Raw genomic sequence first — 23,391 nt, forward strand, 5'->3', positions numbered from 1 at the left:
AGTCCCATTTCTACGCACATGATCATGATGGACCTACCCCAGTGTGGAGGCATTGAGGAGAACGAATGCTGTCACATTGCATTCCTCATGGTTAAACGGCCCAACATTTGGCCTGAGGTTATGGGATGCCATAATCTGATGTGAGGAAGTCATGAGATGCCTCCTAGTATCGTGGTTTCCGACCTCCGTTTGCCCAGCATAGTGCAGCAACTCGGCATAGAATCAACAAGTCGTTGGAAGTCCCTTGCAGAAATTCTGAGCCATGCTGACTCTATGGCCGTCTATAATTGCGAAAGTGTTGCCTGTGCACGAATGACCTCTCGATTATGTGATGAGATTCATATCAGACGATCTGGGTGGTCAAACCAATCGCAAACAACTGTGGCCTGCTGACGTCCCACACCGTCACCCATAACAATTCCATCATTGTTTGGGAAGATGAAGTCCATGAATGGCTGGAAATGGTCTCCAAGTAGCCGAGCATCCAGAGGACTGAGCCCATTCTACGTAAACATAGCCCACACCATTATTGACCCATTACCAACTTACACAGTGCCTTGTTGACAACTTGGGTCCAAGGCTCCATAGGTTCTGCGCCACATTCCAATCCTGTCATCAGTTTGTACCAACTGAAATCGGGACTCGTCTGGCCAGGCCACGGTTTTCCAGTCGTCTGGGGTTCAACCGAAATGGTCACGAGCCCAGGAGAAGTGCTGCATTCGTTGCCTTGCTGTTAGTCTGCTGCCATAGCCCATTAACGCCAGATTTCGACGTACTGTCCTAACGGATATGTTCGCCTTACGTCCCACATAGAATATCGCGGTTATTTCACGCAGTGTTGCTTACCTGTTAACACTGACAACTCTTCGCAAATTCTCCTGCTCTCGATAGCATCGGTCGTCTACTGCCTAAGCCCATTAACGCCAGACTTCGCCACACTATCGTAATGGATGCGTTCGTCTTACGTCCTACATTGATTTCTGCGGTTATTTCACACAGTATCACTTGTCTGTTAGCACTGAAAATTCGACACAAACACCATCGCTCTCGGTCGTTAAGTGAAGGTCATGGGCCACTGAGTTGTTCGCAGCGAGAGATAATGCCTGAAATCTGGTATTCACGGTACGTTCTTGACACTGTGGATCACAGAATATTTAATTCTCTAACGATTTCCGAAATGGATTATCCCAGCGTCTAGCTCCAACTACACTGTGCAACAATGAAAATGTAAATCGAATGAAAATATCCAACTCCTGTTAGTTCTGATGTGCTGATTGCGAATATCACAGAGACAATTCAAAATTAGCTCTGGTTTTCATTTTACACTGTTTTATTACGGTGAGATAACTATGTACGGATTTTTATGTTAAGTTTAAGATCAAATATTATAATGGTTTATCAGTGTCATAACAACTAGTAACAATGGATTATATCATTGTCCCAGGTCTTACTTGTGTGTAATATTTTAGATATAAACATTTTGGTACCAATTTAGTGATTTTTTTTGTCTCCCTCCGGTGGTGTGACAAATAAATAACCTTTTATTGTGACTGATAGCGGAATTTTTTCTACAACGAGCAATAAATTACAAGGAGATTGTAGATAACATGTTGTCATCTTATGAAAAACTTGGTTGCAACATATCATTGAAAATTCATTTCTTACATAGTCATCCTGACCTCTTCCACAAACATTGTGCTGCAGTAAGTGATGAACATGGGGAGTGATTCCATCAAGAAATTTCCACATTTGAGAAGAGGTATGCCGGAAAGTGGAGCCTTACTATTTTAGCAGATTACTGATGGACTGTCATAAGAGATGTTCCCGAGCATGTGTCAAAACGTCAAGCCAAGCGAAATCTTCTGAATTTATCTCTGAACAAAATATGTAATTGTGTATACTGTACACATGGGCATTTAACATTTGTAATCCTTTATATACATTTGTGACCAGTTAATTTATATATTTTCTTTTGTGCTTTACATAGTTCTGGTACAAAGTAGACTTGCAAGGTATTTTCATTCATGTAATATTATCTTCATTTTTTCTTAATATTTTACTTTTGTACTTCCAGAATGGCACTGAAATTTGTTATGCTGCATCATGGAACATGAATGCATATTTAGTTAGTGAGTTATTTATACAAAAATATTGATTACTTTTTTAAAAAAAACTGGGGCTAAATATTTATGAAGATGATGATTTTGTGTCATTTTATCCATAAATAAAAATAACCAACTCAAAATCATGCAATTTACACACTTTCACATAAAATTTGTTGTTCAGTGCTACCATTCCGAATTCAAAGTCTGTTAGTTCCCGTCGTGCGCCCATAATCACGTGGGAAGCATTTTCACGTGCATCTCCTTAGTACAAGTGACAGATGTGCCAATTCGTTGCCCTTTTATGTACGCGATGCTGTCGCTATTAGGCAGTTCAGCACAAAGCCCCGAGGAAGGCCACTTGCAATAGAGGCTGAAACGTCGGACAATTTTGTATATTCACAATACGGTCAATAGCCCAGAAGAATTTTATTGACACAGACACAAGGGCAGCGGAAGCCTGCGCTTACATCTCCTCACGGGTTGCTGAGGGACTGGTACACCAGAACTCTACTACTCCTACGACTGGTGAAATCTCCTACAGAGTTTAAGCGGCATGAAATGGCCAACCTAGGTCTGTCATTCAATCTGACAAGAGGACCACACCCAATCGTCACCATCGATTTCTTTCATATTTATGGCATATGCAGGACTTGGCCAGAAATGGAAGTAATAGAAATGGGCGCTCCAGATGGCCAACCATTTAGAAAAAATAGCATTTTTGGCACAAATCGGGTGAATCATGAGCCATTTATGTTACTGTAATTTCCAGGCAGGGGATGGCGCAGAGAAAGCGGTACAGAATGTTAATCCGAGGGTCGTGGGGTCGAATCTATGCGAAAACTTCATTTTTTTAGTTTTTATGTTTCCTACACTGCAAATAACCCGAAATAATGCTCAATATATTATACGTATTAATATTTTCATAAAATTCATGAAAAGGAAAGGTCAACGAATATTTTGAATTGCAAATAAATTTTCAGGGAGGGATTGTAAAGCGTATACGAGAATTTCGTATATAAAAATAGAAACTTTTATTGTTTTACAGTTGATGATTTACACGTGGATACTCATCATAAAAGCACGGAGAATAATAATTTTCTTGGAGTCTTGCAGATGTTATAAGCCCTGCATTCAGACCACTACACGGTGTTTTTGAAGTTCCTATAGAGAAACAAACTTGGTTACATCCTGAAAAGGATGTGCCAGCAAACGACATGTAACAGAACATGTAATATTTTTCCCCCTCGACAAATAAGAGCGGTTTTGAAGCTTTTAGTTCACAGAAGAAATTTGTTCTCCTACACCCAAGGCTTCATCACACCAGTCAAAAAAATTTGTATTAATTCGTTGTAAGTTTTCCAGATTTTGACGAAGGAATTACGCTTACACGTGTATCATATTTTCCTTCGCCTTTCATTTTCATGCCTTTCATGAAAATATTAATAATACGATATATTAAGTATCATTTTGCTTTATTTGCAGTGTAAGTAACGTAGAAACAGGAAAAAATAGTTTACGCAGAAGGATTCGAACCCACCACACTCGGACTACCCCTCTCTACAGATTCCGCTGCGCCGAGCGCTGCCTTAACATCAAAGGCTCATGACGCACACGACCCGCGCCAAAATATGCTATTTTTGAAAAACTCGGCCATCTGGAATTCCATGTACTGTCACTTTCATTTTTGGCTAAGCTCTGCAAGTACCATAAATTTTGGTCGAAACCTATGTTGACGGGTAGGGGCGACCCCCTTGTCAGTTTGATTCGATGCCCCACCGGGAAAGAGCTATTCAAATGGTTCAGATGGCTCTGAGCACTATGGGACTTAACGTCTGAGATCATCGTTCCCCTAGAGCTTAGAACTACTTAAACCTAACTAACCTAAGGACATCACACACATCCATCTCCGAGGCAGGATTCGAACCTGCGACCGTAGCGGTCGCGCTGTTCCAGATTGTAGCAGCCTAGAACCGCTCGGCCACGCCGGCCGGCCGAAAGAGCTATTGTTATTGAGATGGTACATCTGCATACTCCCCCTCCCCCCCCTCCCCCACACACACTCACACAATCTCACCAACTAATTTAATCGTGTTTTCCTTCTCTATGGGCAACGGCCTTGCCGCATTGATTACACCAGTTCCCGTGAGATCACCGAAGTTAAGCGCTGTCGGGCGTGGTCGGCACTTGGATGGGTGACCATCCAGGCCACCATGCGCTGTTGCCATTTTTCGGGGTGCACTCAGCCTCGTGATGCCAATTGAGGAGCTACTCGACCGAATAGTAGTGGCTTCGGTCAAAAATACCATTATAACGACCGGGAGAGCGGTGTGCTGACCCCACGCCCCTCCTAACCGCATCCTCCACTAAGGATGACACGGCGGTCGGATGGTCCCGGTAGGCCACTCGCCTCCTGAAGACGGAGTGCTTTCTTTCTTTCTTTCTATTCCTTCTCTGTACGTAGAATAAGTAGAATTTCATTATTTACTGGCCTTCCTGTGATGAAATTTTGATGCTTAATTGTGTACATTGTACAATAAGAGGTACTTACGTCACGCGCTTCTCAGCGACTGGCAGAGTTGTAGATGTCGAATTTTGTAGCCCTATTTCTGCTCTCTCAAAGAAATCTAAAACACCGTGTTCTACGGTTAAAAAATTAAATCGCCCAGCACGAAGGACCGAAACGGAACTGTCTCATTAGCAAGCCCATACAGCACAGCAAACTGATTAGGGAATTCTTCTTCACGAAGAAAGGATTTCCGCGTTGAGTAAAGGAAACGAGACGCCGGAAGGATCTTGTGATGGCGAGTATTGTTACGTGCCGTCTTTTAATTTAATCCTCCAGAGTCGGACACTGCTGGATGGAACGTCCTTTGCACACCGGTCGCTTTTTCGAAACTTTGACGGGAAAGAAGGGCCCGGCATTACAAAGTCTGTTTCACATTCCAGCTACGTCTCCCCGGAGTTATTAAATAAGTGCGTTCCGCAAAATTCATTTCGACCTGCTGTCTTGCAGTCATGCTGTTAATCCAGCCCTAAAGTACTGCGCACAGGCTAACTCATCGACGTTTTTAGTTTTTGGCATGCAAATGGACGTAAATGCACCCGTGAAAATTTATTCTTTCAAATGGAATATCTGTGAAACATCTGTGTGCAGCTCATTCGAAACAGCTTTCCTGCTATATGAGTATTTTGCTTGCGACAAATTAAAACGCAACAAATGAAAGAGTTGTATGCTAATTTCCTCTTCGAACCTCGAATATCACAACAACGGATGAGAAGAATGTCGGTTTAAACAGAGCCCGTGGCTTAGGTTGCCGAAGGAAATGGATAGTCAAATAGAATAATTTCAAAACAGTGCAAGTGGGGAATTAAATGAGAACGTTTGAGCTGTGTTACGTAAGTTGGGTCTTAAGATTGGTTCCATGCAAGTTCTTTACAGTGTCTGCTTGAAAGTCTCCTTCTGGCGTTCTATCACTAAATTTCCTTGTGAGTCTATTTATGATTCTGCTTATCTTGTTTTTTTATCGAAGCTTAATTGGATCCCTTCTTTCAGTGTAATCGTTATTACGAATTTTACTCTTTCTACATTTTAGAGATTTTGTGCTGCATCACACAGAATTTCCCTTAGTTCTTAGCGTTCTCAATATTACCGGAACATCTGTTCAGTAATTATGGTTGCAAAATACTGTGACAAGTTATGTACAAAATACTGGAACGACTGATAGTATTCGATTTCAGAGGTCAGTTTGGCTTCCAGAGAAATGTGAAAACGCCAAGGAATAGTGACCCTACGACTTATCTAAAGGTAGATTGAAGAAAGACAACCCTAAAATTATGGCACTTGTAGCTATAGTAAAAAGTTTTGAATGATGGGCTACATAAGGTTCCCTTTCTGTGCAGCGACCGTGGAATTTAAAATTATAAAGAATGTACCAACCAGTCACGGAAACATAATTTATTTATCTTGTTGCAAATCAATTTCGACTGATATCAGTCATCATCGGTGCATTTTTCTAACCGGTACATGTCGCAAGTAGAAGTACTGCCCTTTCATAATAGAAATCTGCCAAGGACACTACCTCTACTTATGACATGTATCGCTTAGAAAAATGCACCGATGATGACTGATATCAATCGAAATCGATTTGCAACAAGATAAATAAATTGTGATTCCGCGACTAGTTGCTACATTCCTTATAGTTGTTGTAAAAAGTTTTGGGCACTTGACTGGAATAAGGGAAAGTCCGGTAGAGTCGGACCGCAGACTGTATAAGACAAGAGCTTTCCTAACTGTTGTGCCAGTGACAGCACCTGCCGCACCACTGCAATGTGAACTACAGAAGACTATGACCACTCCTTCGATTTCAAATGGTTCAAATGGCTCTGAGCACTACGCGACTTAACTTCTTAGGTCATCAGTCGCCTAGACCTTAGAACTAATTAAACCGAACTAACCTAAGGACATCTCACACATCCATGCCCGAGGCAGGATTCGAACCTGCGACCGTAGCGGTCGCTCGGCTCCAGACTGTAGCGCCTAGAATCGCACGGCCACTCCGGCCGGCCTTGCGATTTCGAATGAAAACAACAATGCGTTTCGGAGCGGCAACAAGTTATCTGTAACTATTGAATTTTTCGGTTTACACACCTTAGGAGTGTTGTGTTCTTTTTGAAAGTAAGTAATATCGCATTTTTATTGTATCTTAAGATGAAACTATCATTATTCTCTACACTTTGGGCTGTGACAATCTCTAACCAAGTCATAAAAACAGTAATGTTTAACTACTTGCACCGGTACGTTCTGGTTATATCGAACGAAGCAGTTTCGGGTTCTACTGGATAATTTTTTTTTCTTTATCAAGGAGAGATGGAGAAGTCAAGAAACATGAGACAAAAGTGACATGAAAGAAGCTGGTAGAAAAAGACATAACAGTCAAGGAAGCGAGTGCAAAATATTCAGTTCCAAAAAGTACATCGAACGGTAGTCAAAAAGCTTCACAGGATAACAAAGAAGTGTTCTTGAAACCTGTTTAAGTAAAATAATAAGCTTTTTTTCTAAGAACATTCACTGATGAACGGGAAACAGTATTTTACGTTCCTGTTAACAATTTGAATAACTAGCTTTAGATTTTGAGTGAAGATGCGGTCTTAGATCTAATGAGCTGGCCGCTGTAGCCGAGCGGTTGTAGGCGCTTCAATCCGGAACCGCGCTGCTGCTACGGTCGCAGGTTCGAATCCTGCCTCGGGCATGGATGTGTGTGATGTCCTTAGGTTAGTTAGGCTTAAGTAGTTCTAAGTCTAGGGGACTGATGACCTCAGATGTTAAGTCCCATAGTGCTTAGAGCCATTTGCACCATTTAGATCTAGTGAACAAATATGCAGAGAAAAGACGAAAAATAAAAGCGGGTAAAGATTTTGATTATGGTTTTGTGAAAAAAGACATAACGGTGAGGATAACTTAATACACGAGTTTGCAGGGTGCAGCAGGTGTCAGCAAGGAACAAACTGACGGATTCTTTGACAAACTTGAAGAGCTGATGGACAAGTTGAAGTTTATAACTATTTACGGAGCAGTTAAATGGTTTCTGCAACAAAAATAACTTTTTCATGCATTAGAATTTCACTTCCCGATACAACACTCAAAAAATTTAAACCACCAAAATACAAGGGTGGCAAAAAATTTACAAAATCAAGGAAATTATTTTCTTATGACATAGAATTTTATAATTCTACTAGTCTTTTCTCCGTAGCATCGCTTCCATATTCATTGAACACTTATATTGCAGACATCTCCCCTCCGCCTCTCTGCTTCCACCTCTTCCTCCCCCATCTCTCTGTCCATCTCCTCCTCTCCCCTACGTCCATCATCTCCACTCCCCACTCTCTGACCATATCTTCCTTCCCCCTCAGTCTGACCACATCCTCCTCCCCCTTTCCCTGTCCACCCCCTCCTGCTCAACTCTCACTATTCGTCTCCTCATCGCCCCCTCTGCATCACCATGCCCATCTGCATGTGTAACCCTTGCAAGGAATGCCAATACTACCAACACAACACAGACATTGTACATGGCAGCCTAGATGTCAGGGATAGGAAATCCCTTTTTTACCTGTATCTCTGCTCCTACGGGAGCTAGTGGTTTCCAGCTCCCACAGTGTTGATTCGCATATAGCCAGCCGTGTATGCACCAAATTTGGTTGAAATCGATTCACTGCAGTAGGAGGAGATTCTCGACCTACCTACTTACCTACATACATATATTTTGTTGTATATTTATAGAGATAGTTAAGTAACATAGCGTAATATTGTTTAATGTGATGAAGGTCCCAATAGAGTCTTGAAAAAAAAACAAAAAAAAACAACGTTATAATTTAAAAAAATTATCTAATACTACCTGACCATCCCCTACACTTTTTGAAACTGTGAAATTATCTGGGATGCAGTATTGCAGGCAAGAGACTATTTACAACTTAGTGAAAACCGGATTGCCATTATAATAGCCGGAATACATGCATGGAAGGGATGTGGTAGTTGAGAAGGGATTGAAAGATCGCAGCCTTTGCCCCATGCTATTCAGTCTGATCGCAGAGCAAATAGTGAAGTACAACAATACTTAAGGAAGATCACGTTTTAGTCTCCTGCCGACGAGATCATAAATGATGGCACTTTGGCTCGGTCTGAACAAGGGTCTCTCTCGGAAAGGAAAGCCGGCCGGTGTGGCCGAGCGGTTCTAGGCGCTTCAGTCTGGAACCGCGCGACCGCTACGGTCGCAGGTTCGAATCCTGCCTCGGGCATGGATGTGTGTGATGTCCTTAGGTTAGTTAGATTTAAGTAGTTCTAAGTTCTAGGGGACTGATGACCTCAGATGTTAAGTCCCATAGTGCTCAGAGCTATTTAAACCATTCGGAAAGGAACCATCCCATTATTGTCGTTAAATGTGTTACGTGGTGCACACGAACATCTGAAACCCGCTTTTCTCGATTGCGTGAAAAGTGCCTTCGCCACTGCCCGAGTTCGATCGTAACACTTAAGGTCTCAGACAGCGAAAAGACGCACAATTCGTTTCCCCTGGCTGCGGAAAGAATGTGGCCCGACCGCCGGTGACAGCAGGTATCGATTTCAAGTAACGCCGGAGATTTCTTGGCTACCGCTGGGAGCCTCTCAGGTCGACTCGGTTTATTGGCTCTCTGAATACCGCCAGTTTAATTACTACTGGAAGGTTAAAGACCACTCCGCCCGCCGCCGAAAGTTGGTGGTTTACCTCAGTTTCACTCGCCCTCCCCTCAGGAATCCAAAGTCCAATAGAGGCCACACGACGTTGACGTTGCCCCAATTGGTACAGTAGTAAAATTTTTAATTTCTTCGCAGTAAACTGACAGGCAACATGGGCTCAGCCCGAAAAAAAAAAATACAAACTTTTTTAGTGATCTCATCAGTGAGAGATTAAATTAACACATAGGAAGGTGGAAGACAGCAATTTGTAGCTCGAATAAACGAATAAATCATTTCAGAAAGCAAGTTCCATATTATTGGGGTAGGCCAAGATACGAGAGTGATTCAAATTTAAACCGAATATTTTTTATACGTTTATTTATTCAGAAAAATTCACACACACCAAATTCTTTTTCTGTGTAGTTTTCCCAGCGTATAGGTAGTTACTTGATCCTGTTTTCGTAAAATGAATGTTAGCATCACAGCACGCAGTTGCGTTCGAACGCTTCGAAAGCGCAATCGTCGTCAAATCTGTGGTCTCCGCGTGCTTGCTTTACTGGTCCAGACAAATGAACATCGCAGGCCTAACTGTGGGGAGGATGTACTAATGTCGTCCACAACAATTCCTTGATTTTGGGTGAGTTGGGGTGAATGTGGGATCGAACTTTGGCACACACCTTGCGAACTCTTTCCTATTTCCAAAATTGTCAATAACGATCGCCTGAGCACCAACATAGCGTACGCCAACCTCAGTAGCAGTTTCAGCTAGTGTTATTCGGCAATCGTCTTCAATAAGCTGGGAACAATGCGAATATTCTCCGCAGTTATGCTGGTCCTCGGGTGACATCGGTGGGCTGCATTCTCAATTGTCTTATCATCCTTGTAAAACCTGTTTGTGTCATTCGTGCAATTGAGTCTTAATCAGGGTGTTGTCCCCGAACTGTGCAGTACGTCTTTTCAAAATGATGGTCTGTTTTACGCCCTCTATTCTAAGAACCTTGATTGTAATGCGTTCCGCAACAAATGATGGTACCTCTTGCTCTGACTTGGCGATTCTGACTAGAGAAACGGTACGACACCATTCTAGCTATGGAGGACAGTCACTGGAAACGAAAGCTACAAAGAGCAGAGATAGCGTCGTTCTCCGTTTACAAAGAGTCGCGTAAAACAAAAATTGTGCTTTATGTTTGATTCTTTCTCGTACTTTTATCGGATGCTGCACTGCACTCCAAAGTGACACAGATACTTGACGCTACATCGCAATATAGTCTCTAAGTCTCTCTAAACAACGGTCGGAAAGTTCTAGCAGTTGTTCAGTACGTCGACGATAGAAATTCGCTCCTCTGCCCCGGAGCCATTCGAAAACCGCTGTGTGAACGTTCACATCGTCGGAAAATCGGCAAGTGTTGTGTACTGTTGAAACTGATTCCCCATTTCTTCAGAAGGCTTTTGACACAGTACCACACAAGTGACTTGTAGTGAAATTACTTTCTTATGGAATATCGTCTCAGTAATGTGATCGGGTTCGTAATTTCCTGTTAGAGAGGTCACAGTTCGTAGTAATTGACGGAAAGTCATCGAGTAAAACAGATGTGATTTCTGGCGTTCCCCAAAATAGTGTTGTAGGCTTTCCGCTCTTCCTTATCTATACAGGGTGTGTCACGAAATTTTAACCCTGGGTAGCTGATGTCAGTAGGAAACAAAATTACTGATGTTGTGTTGGTCGACAACGCACCATTTCTAAACTACGGAACTTGGCGCCACGATCTCTGATTGGCCGTGGGATGTGCCGGGACCACGGCGGATTCGCCTCCAAAGTGGAAGGCTGCCGCGCTACCACCGAGCGTGCGGGCCGCCTTGGATACATCGCGATGTCCGGCAGGCATTCGCGGTCATGTGTTGTCCAGTGCATCCGGCAACATGGCAATCCCGCGGTCAATCGGAGCGCGTGGCGCCAGGTTTCCATAGTTTAAGAATTTGTGCGTTGTCGACCTACACAACATTAGTAATTTTTGTTCCTACTTGCATCAGCTATTCAGGGATAAAATTTCGTGGCACAATTTTTCTCCATCCTATATAAACGGTTTAGGAGACAATCTGAGAAGTCGTCGTAGGTTGTTTTGCAGATGATGCTGATGTTGGCCGGCCGCTGTGGCCGAGCGGTTCTAGGCGGTTCAGTCTGGAACCGCGCTGTTGCTACGGTCGCAGGTTCGAATCCTGCCTCGGGCATGGATGTGTGTGATGTCCTTAGGTTAGTTAGGTTTAAGTAGTTCTAAGTCTAGGGGAATGATGACCTCAGATGTTAAGTCCCATAGTGCTCAGAGCCATTTGAACCATGCTGACGTTTATCTACTAAGAAGATCAAAACAAATTGCAAAACTATTTAGACAAGAAATCTCTAAGGAACGAAAATCGGCAACTGACCCTAAATAACGAAAAGTGTGAGGCCATCCACATGAGTGCTAAAAGGAATCCGCTAAACTTCGGTTACAGGATGAACCAGTCAAATCCAAAGGCCGTAAATTCAATTAAACATCTAAGAATTACAATTATGAACAACTTAAATTGGAAAGAGCACATAGAAAATGTTGTGGGGAACTCAAACCAGAGACTGCGTTTTATTGGGAGAACACTTACAAAATTTAACAGATCTACTAAAGAGACTGCCTACACTGTGCCTATCCAGCCCCTTCTGGAATACTGCTGCGCAGTCTAAGATCTTTACCAGATGGGATTACAGAAGTATATTGAGAAAGTTCAAAGAAGAGCAGCACGGTTTGTATTGTCGCGAAATAGGAGAGAGAGTGTCACTAATATGATACAGGATTTGTGGGGGAATTTTTGCATCGTCTCGTTGCCACTGTAGAGTCTTGCACCAGGAGAAGCAAGGACAGGACGTTGTTTGGTGGTCGGTATTCTCTTTCTACAACACAAACTGCATACACGTAGTAGCAGGGTTCTTTATTAACCAGAACAGAAAGCTACTTATCTTAAGCTAGTCCATGTGGTACAAGCTCTTCCATAATAGTCCACGTTAGCCTCACTGCTGGTGAATTAACATCCCACTATGCACACTGCTCTGGTCGCTAGATCCTGACTGACTCTGCAATTGCGACTGCAAGTGACTGGGCTGTGACTGAATGGGAGCTCCAATCCGCAGCGCCGATCTAAACACTGGCGGTCGAGAGGGCGCTGGCGGCTTGTTTCTTGCGCGTTTGTCTTTGGCCTCTCTCCTGGTAGGCTCACTTGCTCCAGCGCCTACTATCGATCTTCTCGCAGCCTCTTTGCCGACCGGAGTGCTGGCGACAGCTTAGGCCAGCATAGACATCATTGAAACAAAGGCGTTTTTCGTTGTGGCTAAATCTTCTCACTCAGTTTCAATCACCAACTTTGTCTACTCAGAATGCGAAAATATTTTGTTGACGAGGTGATCGTTTTTTCCTCACGCTGTTCAAATCAGTACAGCGGGGCGCGACGTTGCATAAGGTCCGTATCCCGCCAGAGTTTCACATCGGATTTGTGTCTAATGTAGTCCTTCTGCCCACAAGAATCATGCTGTTCCCCGTACTTCAGCTTGGGAGTACATTTGCAGTTGCCGCGCCATTTCACTTCCACAACATTCTGACTCGGCCGTTGTCCGTACCGCAGCAGAACTGTCTGTACTGGAAACCAGAACACGTACTCTCCTCTGACAATGCGCCGCTCTTGGTGATCAGTGGTCCCAGCGCCGGATGACGGGTGTAACTTTTGCTGTCCCCTCGTAGACGCTAGTCTCTTTAGGGAGTAAACCAAAAATGAATGAACTGAAAAAATATATAATCTGATGGAGTATAGATGAGTGTACCAATAACATCTATGTCTTCACAACCAGGAATTTGCTTCACAAGTTCGCGAAAGTATTTAAAAGGTCGGCAAGTGGCAGTGCATCATTCCACACTCCTACAACCTTCAAACCCTCTTTCAGCAGAGGGTGTTGCGTCGCTTCTTCCGTCGGTAAAACACGAGTCACGTGCATAATACGGTACTGTAAAGAAAAATATATTCGTCGTAGTATCAACAGAATGATTCAGGCTTCATGTGCATGTTTATGTCTTCGCAGCATAATAATTAATCCATTACAATGCGGAATTGCAACCCCGAAAACACTTTTTCTCCATTTTCTAATATTTCGACTGTGTATACCTGTCATCCAGCATCAGAGTGAGCCGACAGACCGAAGTTACAGTACTCGTTCCATCGTTTTAAACCATAAACATGCAGGTGCGATGGACGTTGACCAGCAGAATAAAGAATGCACAAACTGAATCTGCGGCTACACGGTTCGATCCACGCTGAGATGATGTATGAATTATTATTAGCATCTGCACTGAAGCGACGTGTTTGCCAGTTTATTAAAGAAAGCGCCGGATTCCATGCTTTATCCAGGTGGAAACCGATATCTGTTAATTAAATTCTAAATGAATTTCAACTGCTTCTTTCACTAGTGAAGCACAACAAGATTAAGTCGACGCTAGAATATCGAAATTTTCATACCGTATAGAGTGACTGGATCAGTGCAGTGTTCCGTCACAGGATATTTAACAGGCTGTAAGAGAAGGGTGTATCGACAGTGTTCCATGCATATTTTTGTGCCTTTGTGTATCTGGGTTTCAAAACGACGGGATGACTATAGTACCTTCAGGGTCTTACTCTGTAGTAGACAAAACATATACAGCTGAAATATTAGAAAAAGAAGGAAGCGAGTTTGTGTGGCTATATTCGCAGAAGGTAGTGAATCAATTGACTCTTCTTTTATCTTAAAATTGCCGAAATATTCACGGACAATTTGCAGACTCGAATAGCCGCACCTCAATAGTCGGGAGTTTGCTGAGGAAAACAAATCGATCCATTTTAATACACACACACACACATATATGTGTGTGTGTGTGTGTGTGTGCATATGTTACCATCGAAAATCCTACTTCACACTCAGCAACAAGGTACACGTAATCATCAAAAGGTTCATTTGCAGTTATGTATGAATGTTGAGCTCATAGAATTGTGTCCAGTGTTCTTAAATTCTAGTGCAGATATCTTACTTGGATCTTGTGGACATGTCATCTCGGCTCTGGAAATGCCAAGATAAAAGGTAGTTGTATTCGACCGCGAATCGGACACAAGCGCTATTCAGTTCTGTTGTAGGATGGCTAAGAAAATGTATGGCGCGTGTACATATTTCGTCGAGTAGTGGATAGCAGCTGTCAAAAGTTGCGGTGCAATTAAATAAAAGTTCAAAGCAGATGTTATTTTTTTCATTTCAGTTTAATAAGCGATCATCCAACTAATCGTCGATTCTTACAATCTCTAACCAATGTGTGTAATTCAGGAACATTAACAACATAATGAAGACATGAACACCAACCTGCTATAAATAAATACACTCAGGTTACAGAGGTCATGGGACACCTATTATCGTGTCGGATCTCCTTTTGCCCAGCGTAGTACAGCGATTCGACGCGCCGTGGACTCAACAAGTCGTTGGAAGTATTCTACGGAAATACTGAGCCATGCTGCGTCTACAGCCGTCCATAACTGCAAAAATTTTGCCGGTGAAGGTATTTGTAAACGAAACGACTCCTAGATTATGCCCCATAAGTGTTCCATGCGATTCTTGTAAGGCTACCTGGGAGGCCAAACCATTCACTCGAACTGCCGAGAAAGTTCTTCAAACCAATCGCGAACAATTGTGGCCCAGTGATATGCACATTCTCAGCCACAGAATTTTCACCGTTGTTTGGAGACACGAAATCCATTAACGGCCGCAGTCGTCACCAAGCAGCCAAATACAACCATTTTCAGTCAATGATCGGTTCCGTTGGAGCAGAGGACCCAGTTATTTCCCTGTAAACACAGCCCACGCCAATATGGAGCCAGGAGTAACTTGCACAGTGCCTTATTGATAACGTTGGTCCATGGCTTCATGGGGTCTGCGCCCCACTCGAAACCACCATCAGCTCTTACCAACTGCAGTCGGGACTCATTTGACCAGGCCACAGTTTTCCAGTCGTGTAGGGTCCAACAGATACGAGCACGAACACAGGAGAGGCGCTGCAGTCGATGTACTTCTAGCAAAGGAACTCGCATCGGTCGTCTAGCTGACAAAGCCCATTAACGCCAGACCTCACCACACTATCGTAATGGACGCATTTGCCTTACGTCCTACATTGATTTCTGCGGTTACTTCACACAGTGTTACTTGTCTGTTGCCCGCATCTCGTGGTCGTGCGGTAGCGTTCTCGCTTCCCACGCCCGGGTTCCCGGGTTCGATTCCCGGCGGGGTCAGGGATTTTCTCTGCCTCGTGATGGCTGGGTGTTGTGTGATGTCCTTAGGTTAGTTAGGTTTAAGTAGTTCTAAGTTCTAGGGGACTGATGACCTAAGATGTTAAGTCCCATAGTGCTCAGAGCCATTTGAACCACTTGTCTGTTAGCACTGACAATTCGACACAAACACCGCTGCTCTCGGTCGTTAAGTGAAGGCCGTCGGCCACTGCGTTGTCCGTGGTGAGAGTTAATGCCCGAAATGTGATATTCGCGGCACACACTTGACATTGTGGATATCAGAATACTGATTTTCTAACAATTTCCGTAATGGAATGTCCCGAGCATCTAGCTGCAACTACCATTCCGCGTTCAATGTGTTAATTTCCATCGTGCGGCAATAATCACGACGGACCCCTTTTCACACGAATCACCCGAGTATAAACGACAGCTCTGCCAATGCACTGCCGTGTTATACCTTGTATACGCGATATTACTGCGGTCTGTGATTGTGTATATCGTCATCCCGTGACTTTTGTCACATCGGTGCACATTCTCAAAGAACAGTATCTCAGGTCCCTAACATTCTCCATACGAGGGCTATCCACAAAGTACATTACGGTTTGGAATTAAAAACAAATAAAGCATTGGAATTTTTTTAATTATATACAGATGAAAGCCACACTTAAATACTACTTTTCTACATAGTTGCCATTTAAATTAAGGCACTTATCGTAGCGATGGACGAGCTTGGAAATTCCTTCGTCGTAAAATTCGGCCGCCTGCGCCTTCAACCGCGTGGTTACCTCTTCTTGAAGCTGTGCGTCGTCATCAAAACGCTGCATAGCCAACCACTTCTTCATTGCTGGGAATAAGTGGAAGTCGCTCGGTGCCAGGTCGGGACTGCACGGCGGATGAGGAAACAACTCCCACTTAAAAGATTCGAGAACTTCACGAGTGGCATTTGTCGTGTGGGCCCGGGCGTTGTCATGAATCAGCAAGCTCTTTGAGCCCAACTTTCCCCTGCGCTTGTTTTGTATGGCTCTTCTGAGGTTGTGCAGAGTTTGGCAATACCATTGAGAGTTTATTGTAGTGCCTCTTTCCAGGAAATCCACAAAAATCGTATTTCTACCGGGTTACTTATTAACCACGTGGTTGAAGGCGCAGGCGGCCGAATTTTACGACGAAGGAATTTCCAAGCTCGTCCATCGCTACGATAAGTGCCTTAATTTAAATGGCAACTATGTAGAAAAGTAGTATTTAAGTGTGGCTTTCATCTGTATATAATAAAAAAAATTCCAATACTTTATTTATTTTTAATTCCAAAAGGTAATGTACTTTGTGTATAGGCCTCGTATAACTTCAGTGACAAGTCTGTGCACATACGTACTCAGGTTTACATTCCCATGAATTCGTGCAGTATGGCGATAATTACACATCGATCTACTTCACTAAGCCTTGCTTTAAAGTGCGTCATTCGTTTTACGTATAACATACAGTTACAAAGTCATTCTAAGCAGTTACTTATGGCACAATAAATATAATCTTTGGTGTGTCCTTCACACAGAGGTTGACAGTTTGACAGAATAATGTCGCTTGAAAATACACGCGCAGGTAAGGGACAGTATACCAGCGCACAACTTAGGTACTCACCTCGTCGGCGCTCAAGTATCCTGTTACATAGTAGGAGACGACGCGCACGGGCTAATGTGACTGGACTAGACTAGTAGTCCAGTGACTGTGTAACGGGAGCCGCCGAGGATTGGACAGGCTGTCTGCGTTCGCCGCACGTGCCCCCCCCCCCCCTCCCCTCTTCCTCTCTCGCAGCACGTGGGACACGCCGCGGTGAATTAGTGGTCGTCATGAATATTTCATGGCCGGCGTCGCAGATGATGCGGCGATTATGACGGGAATCTGAATGAATACGGCGGATGATTGTTGGACGGGCTGTGCATGAGAACGGCAGCGACAGCTGGTCACATGTCGGCGCCTTCCTGCCAATGTGTCTCCTCTCCTCTGAGGGGAAGACTCGTATGTTCCGGCAGGACACTTGAAAAGGGGAGCCAAGTCCTGGAAAGGTTCTCACCTCGTGGAAGGAAAGTATACCAGGGACGGTCTGTGAAGACAGCACACAGGATCTGCGCTTGGGAAGAGAGAAACTCTGGGGTTAGTAGTTTTTCCTACGTGGTTGTAACAGGTATAGCCTTCCACAATCCGAGCTCCTTTATTTCTTCGGAAAGTGCCCCACAGCTTGTCAGCGAGCGAAGTAATTAGTGTTACAACGTAACTGATGATGCTCGAACATACACTACTGGCCATTAAAATTACTACACCAAAAGATGACGTGCTACAGACGCGAAATTTAACCGACAGGAAGAAGATGCTGTGATATGCAAATGATTAGCTTTTCAGAGCATTCACACAAGGTTGGCGACACCTACAACTTACTGACTTGAGGAAAGTTTCCAACCGATTTCTCACACACAAACAGTAGCTGACCGGCGTTGCCTGGTGAAACGTTGTTGTGATGCCTCGTGTAAGGAGGAGAAATGCGTACCATCACGTTTCCGACTTTGATAAAGGTCGGATTGTAGCCTATCGCGATTGTGGTTTATCGTATCGCGACATTGCTGCTCGCGGTGGTCGAGATCCAATGGCTGTTAGCAGAATATGGAATCTGTGGGTTCAGGAGGGTGATACGCAACGGCGTGCTGGATCCAAACGGCCTCGTATCACTTGCAGTCGAGATGACAGGCATCTTATCCGAATGGCTGTAACGGATCGTGCAGCCACGTCTCGATCCTTGAGTCAACAGATGAGGACGTTTGCAAGACAACAACCATCTGCACGAACAGTTCGACGACGTTTGCAGCAGCCTGGACTATCAGCTCGGAGACCATGGTTGCGGTTACCCTTGACGCTGCTTCACAGACAGGAGCGCCTGCGATATTGTACTCAACGACGAACCTGGGTGCACGAATGGCAAAATGTCATTTTTTCAGATGAATCCAGGTTCTGTTTACAGCATTACGATGGAAGCATCCGTGTGTGGCGACATCGCGATAACGCACATTAGAAGCGTGTATTCGTTATCGCCATACTGGCGTATCACCCGGCGTGATGGTATGGGGTGCCAGTGGTTACACGTCTCGGTCACCTCTTGTTCGCATTGACGGCACTATGAACAGTGGACGTTACATTTCAGATGTGTTACGACCTGTGGCTCTACCCTTCATTCGATCCCTGCGAAACCCTACATTTCAGCAGGATAATGCACGACCGCATGTTGTAGTTCCTGTATGCGCCTTTTTGGATACAGAGAATGTTCGACTGCTGTCCTGGCCAGCATATTCTCCAGATATCTCACCAATTGAAAACGTCTGGTCAATGGCGGTTGAGCAAGTGGCTCGTCACAACACGCCAGTCATTTCTCTTTATGAACTGTGGTACCGAGGTGAAGCAGCATGGGCAGCTGTACCTCTACACGCCATCCAAGCTCTGTTTGACTCAATGCCCAGGCGTATCAAGGCTGTTATTACGGCCAGAGGTGGTTGTTCTGGGTACTGATTTCTCAGGATCTATGCACTCAAATCGCGTGAAAATGTAATCACATGTTAGTTCTAGAATAATATATTTGTCCAATGAATAGCCGTTTATCATCTGCATTTCTTCTTGGTGTAGCAATTTTAATGGCCAGTAGTGTAATATCAGCAAATGAATAATTGAAGAAATGGGTCGTCACTCGGCTTTGTCAGCTAGAAAAGAAAATGCAGAAGACGCTCATTTCCAAGTTCGAACAGTGAAGCCGCTCATCTCTTGAAGTGTCATTACAGTGGCTGTACGTGAGGCAAAGTAAAACATTTGTTGTCAGTGAACATAATCCATAGTTTAATCCTTCCCTGCAGAGTGCGCCATCACGGTGGGCGCATCGATGTGGGGTTGTGACGCTCCACAAAGCAGTGTCTACCGTGCTGGGCATCATACTGAGGAGACAGAAGTCGTGGGACAGCGATATGCACATTTACAGATTGTGGAAGTATTACGTACACAAGTTATAAAGCGGTAGTGCATTTGTAGAGCTATCATTTGTACTCAGGTGGTTAATGAGAAATAGTTTCCGACGTGATTATGGCCCCTCAACGGAAATTAACAGGCTTTGAAACCGGAATGGTAGTTGGAGCTACACGCTTGGGACATTCTATTTCGGAAATTGTTAAGGTGTTCAGTATTCCTATATCCACAGTGTCATGGGTCATTCTATTTCGGAAATCGTTAAGGTGTTCAGTATTCCGATATCCGCAGTGTCATGGGTGTGCTGAGAATGCAAAGCTACAGGCATTATCTCCTACCACGAACAACACAGTGGCTGATGGCCTGCACTTAAGACCGAGAGCAGCAGCATTTGCAATGAAAAATAGAGGTCGCTATGAGTTTTCGTTTGGTGCATATTACGTAATATGTTGTTGTGTGTGAAATTTAGCTAAAATACTGACTTCTTCTTTACAATTGGTTAGAGGTATCTGTCATCAATCTCGAGAAAATTGATCTGACGTGCTACACTCATTTGCGATCGCGCCGCGCCAGCGATTAAGCCAGAGTAAAATATCCGTAACATTCCGCATATTTCGTAAACAGTGTCAGGTATCGAAATGAGATTTTGGCAAATAATAGCACACAAAGAGGAGAGTATTTTGCCTTATCTACCGTGTTATTGCACTAACTACAGACTAATTTTAAGGGCTATCTGTAGCTGATTAAATGAGAACTGCAATGAGTTTTGGAATAACATAGTTGAAGAAGTACACGTTTTTGTCTACCGAGGATGTGCTTTTTCATAAGCTATTGATCTTACAGTTCCTCAGTTTTTCAGTTACTAAACTTATTAAACCACTGTTTCAGAGTTCTCTCGTGGTTTTCTCTGCACAACATGTTACTGAGACGAGACTGTGTAGCCTGCACTGTGTTTTGGCAAAAGAAGCAAACTTTAACATGACAACCAGACAAATCTGTAGGTTTTACTCAAAATTTGCCATTGTTAACAAGCCAGGAGAAAATAAATTGCTGCATTTTCGGCAGAATTCTTTTTAGATACTAGCTAGAGCGAAGGTGACAATAGATCTCTGTGAATGGTCACCATGCGAGCGTGGGAGCGGAGGGGCCCCACTTAATATTTGTATAAAAAAAGTGAGCGTAGGCTTCACTTTAGAGCGGCAGTTCCCCCTCAGCGCTCCGCATTTCCCCTACAACACCTGCCCATAACCCCCACTACTACCGCTCTCCCCACGTGCGCCATGCCATCTGCGCATCTGCCGGCCACGGAATTCTGCAAGGACTATAGTTCGGTGACATCAACTTTCGTAGTAGCCGGCCGATGTGGCTGAGAAGTTCTGGGCGCTTCAGTCCGGAGCCGCGCTGCTGCTACGGTCACAGATTGGAATACTGCCTCGGACATGGATCTGTGTGATGTCCTTAGGTTGGTCAGGTTTAAGTAGTTCTAAGTCTAGGGGACTGATGACCTCAGATAACAGTCCCGTAGTGCTCAGAGCCATGTGAACCACTTTCGTAGTCACTGAGCTATCCTGATACTCCCTGCCACTTTTTATACTGGCGGATCCGCCTCCCGTGACATCTACTGGTCAATTCGCTTTACATAAGGGTATCTGGATACTTTTGATTGGATGGTGTATACTCAGTTAAAGTAGTTTCCAGTCACGACGACAGGGTGACAATGTACTCGTACAGCCTTTTTATCAGCGCAGCGCCAGAGCTTTTGACAGTGTCGTGAGGCTGCTCATAGCTGCAGTACACCGTGCGCCGGCTGGAGTCTAGATGCGGCGCACAGCCCGTCGCAGACGCCGACCACAGCCGCCGTCGCCACCGCCGCGTCCCGCGTTAGCAATCAACCCTAACGATGGCCGCTCTGCAGCGGAGCAGAAGTGAGGGCAGCCACGGCTAGGCGTGATTAGGCGAGGCCTGCTAACGGGATTCCAGCCACGCGTCCCTGCACCGCGCACCTGTTCATTACGCGCCCGTCTCGCATCTCGCACCGTGAGCGTCGTACGTCGTACACACACACACACACACACACACACACACACACACACGCACACGCGCGCGCCTATTGCAGACACGACAAGCATGAATGCGCAAGCGTACTTGAGCGAGCGTAAATGGGGAAACGTTTGCGCAAGGATTTTAACAAGGTAGAGGCATCTCCACAGAACCTGGGTACGGTAGTCGGGAACTCTCAGGGAAATTCAATTTACTGGAAAAGTCCGGTAGCCGCGCCGGGTCTAAGGGGTCTTGTCGCGGTCCGCGCGGCTCTCCCCGTCGGAAATTCAGTCCTCCTTCGGGCATGGGTGTGTGTGCGTCGTCCTTACCGTAAGTTAAAGTTAGATTAAGTAGTGTGTAAGCTTAGGGACCGATGACCTCAGTGGTAATTAACTACCAAGGACATCATATGTTGTCCAATTTTCTGTTCTTTTTTTTTTTATAATTATGGTACGTGAAGTTCAGAACTCGCTCCCATATAACATATCTACGCACGTCTGAAAAATTCGAGAAAATCGACTTTGATGTTTGCCGAGCTTCAGTATTCGGAAGTGTTGAATCCTGCCTAGTCGTCAATTGTGGGCTGTCTAGGAAACCTGCTTTCTCGGATCGCTAGGCAACATTTCAAGCACATCGTATTAAGCAGTTTTTATATGAAAATTGACAATACTTTGATAAATACATAGATGTGTCGCAGGCAAAGGGCGACATCCGAAATGAACAAGGTTCTTCACTATAACAATCCCAAGTTTGAGAAACACAGAATGTACGGGCAAAGTAATGAGCTTTGACGCCTCTATGCTAGTTGCTAGTCTTGACGCCGCTGTAGAACTGGCCGCGCCCACTCGGGCACGGCGCTTATGTCCTCTTCGCCTAGATGCCGCTGCTGTCACGTTGTCATCCTGGAGAGGGGTCGGTCAGCATGCAGTTGACTGACTTTTTGTCAATGCCTTCTCCGCTCTATCGTTCCCGACTGGCGTGTCGGCGCTTGACTTTACGCCGTAAGAGAAAGCAAGGTGGAACTTTTCCACAGACAGCGTGGCTCTGTGGTAAAATACTTGCCTTCCACGTGGGAGGCCTGTGCTCGATTCCTGGCTGATACAAATTTGTGAACAGAGGTGCATGCTCTACGAGCATTTCCGTTAAGCGCATAATACGTAAAGATAAAAAAAGAAATCGATGGCTTTCGAGTCTGGTAATCGCTTGATTGTTTGAAGCCATTTTGACTAGTTTTCGACCGTGTCTCTCCCAAGAAATAGTAAAGGTTTTATAAAATTACCGCTACCAGTCACAAACTTCGTTAACCATTGTATTACTTATTTATTTAGCGACATGTTTCGAGGGAATACCTCATTTTCAGGCTAAATGGCATTACAAAAACAATTTTACAATAAGTTCATACTGATGTTACACAGTCTTTACATAAATGCTGTCGTTATCTTTGTTGTTCTGTCGTGGCGGTTTCGTTGTGATGCGCTGAGGTGTTTTCATTTCCGTGGGCCTCTAGGCTTTCGTGGTCACTGGTCACAAATTTTCACTGACGTAACAGTAACTTGGAAACTCGATCACAAAAACAAACAGATTTTTGTTCAGTTCGGATATCTCCATCATTTAAATATAAAATTCATCAAATACGAGTATAAGTTAATTTAACATATATCTAATTGTCATTTTGATGAAAAACGTCTTATTTCTAATTACGTATCGTACACAAAAATCCAATTTTCA

The 23,391-nt window shown here is 44.2% G+C and overlaps 1 protein-coding gene and 1 pseudogene across 3 annotated transcripts in view; both read left to right on the forward strand.

Moving 5' to 3' along the window:
- Positions 1-23,391, forward strand: part of LOC126412327 (leucine-rich repeat-containing protein 24-like) — a 960,970-nt gene that overhangs the window by 669,561 nt on the left and 268,018 nt on the right. The window lies entirely within an intron of this gene.
- On the forward strand, positions 4,212-4,329 carry LOC126413661 (5S ribosomal RNA; annotated as a pseudogene).

This window comes from Schistocerca serialis, chromosome 7 (genome assembly GCF_023864345.2).
Source record: "Schistocerca serialis cubense isolate TAMUIC-IGC-003099 chromosome 7, iqSchSeri2.2, whole genome shotgun sequence".
Taxonomy (NCBI): domain Eukaryota; kingdom Metazoa; phylum Arthropoda; class Insecta; order Orthoptera; family Acrididae; genus Schistocerca; species Schistocerca serialis.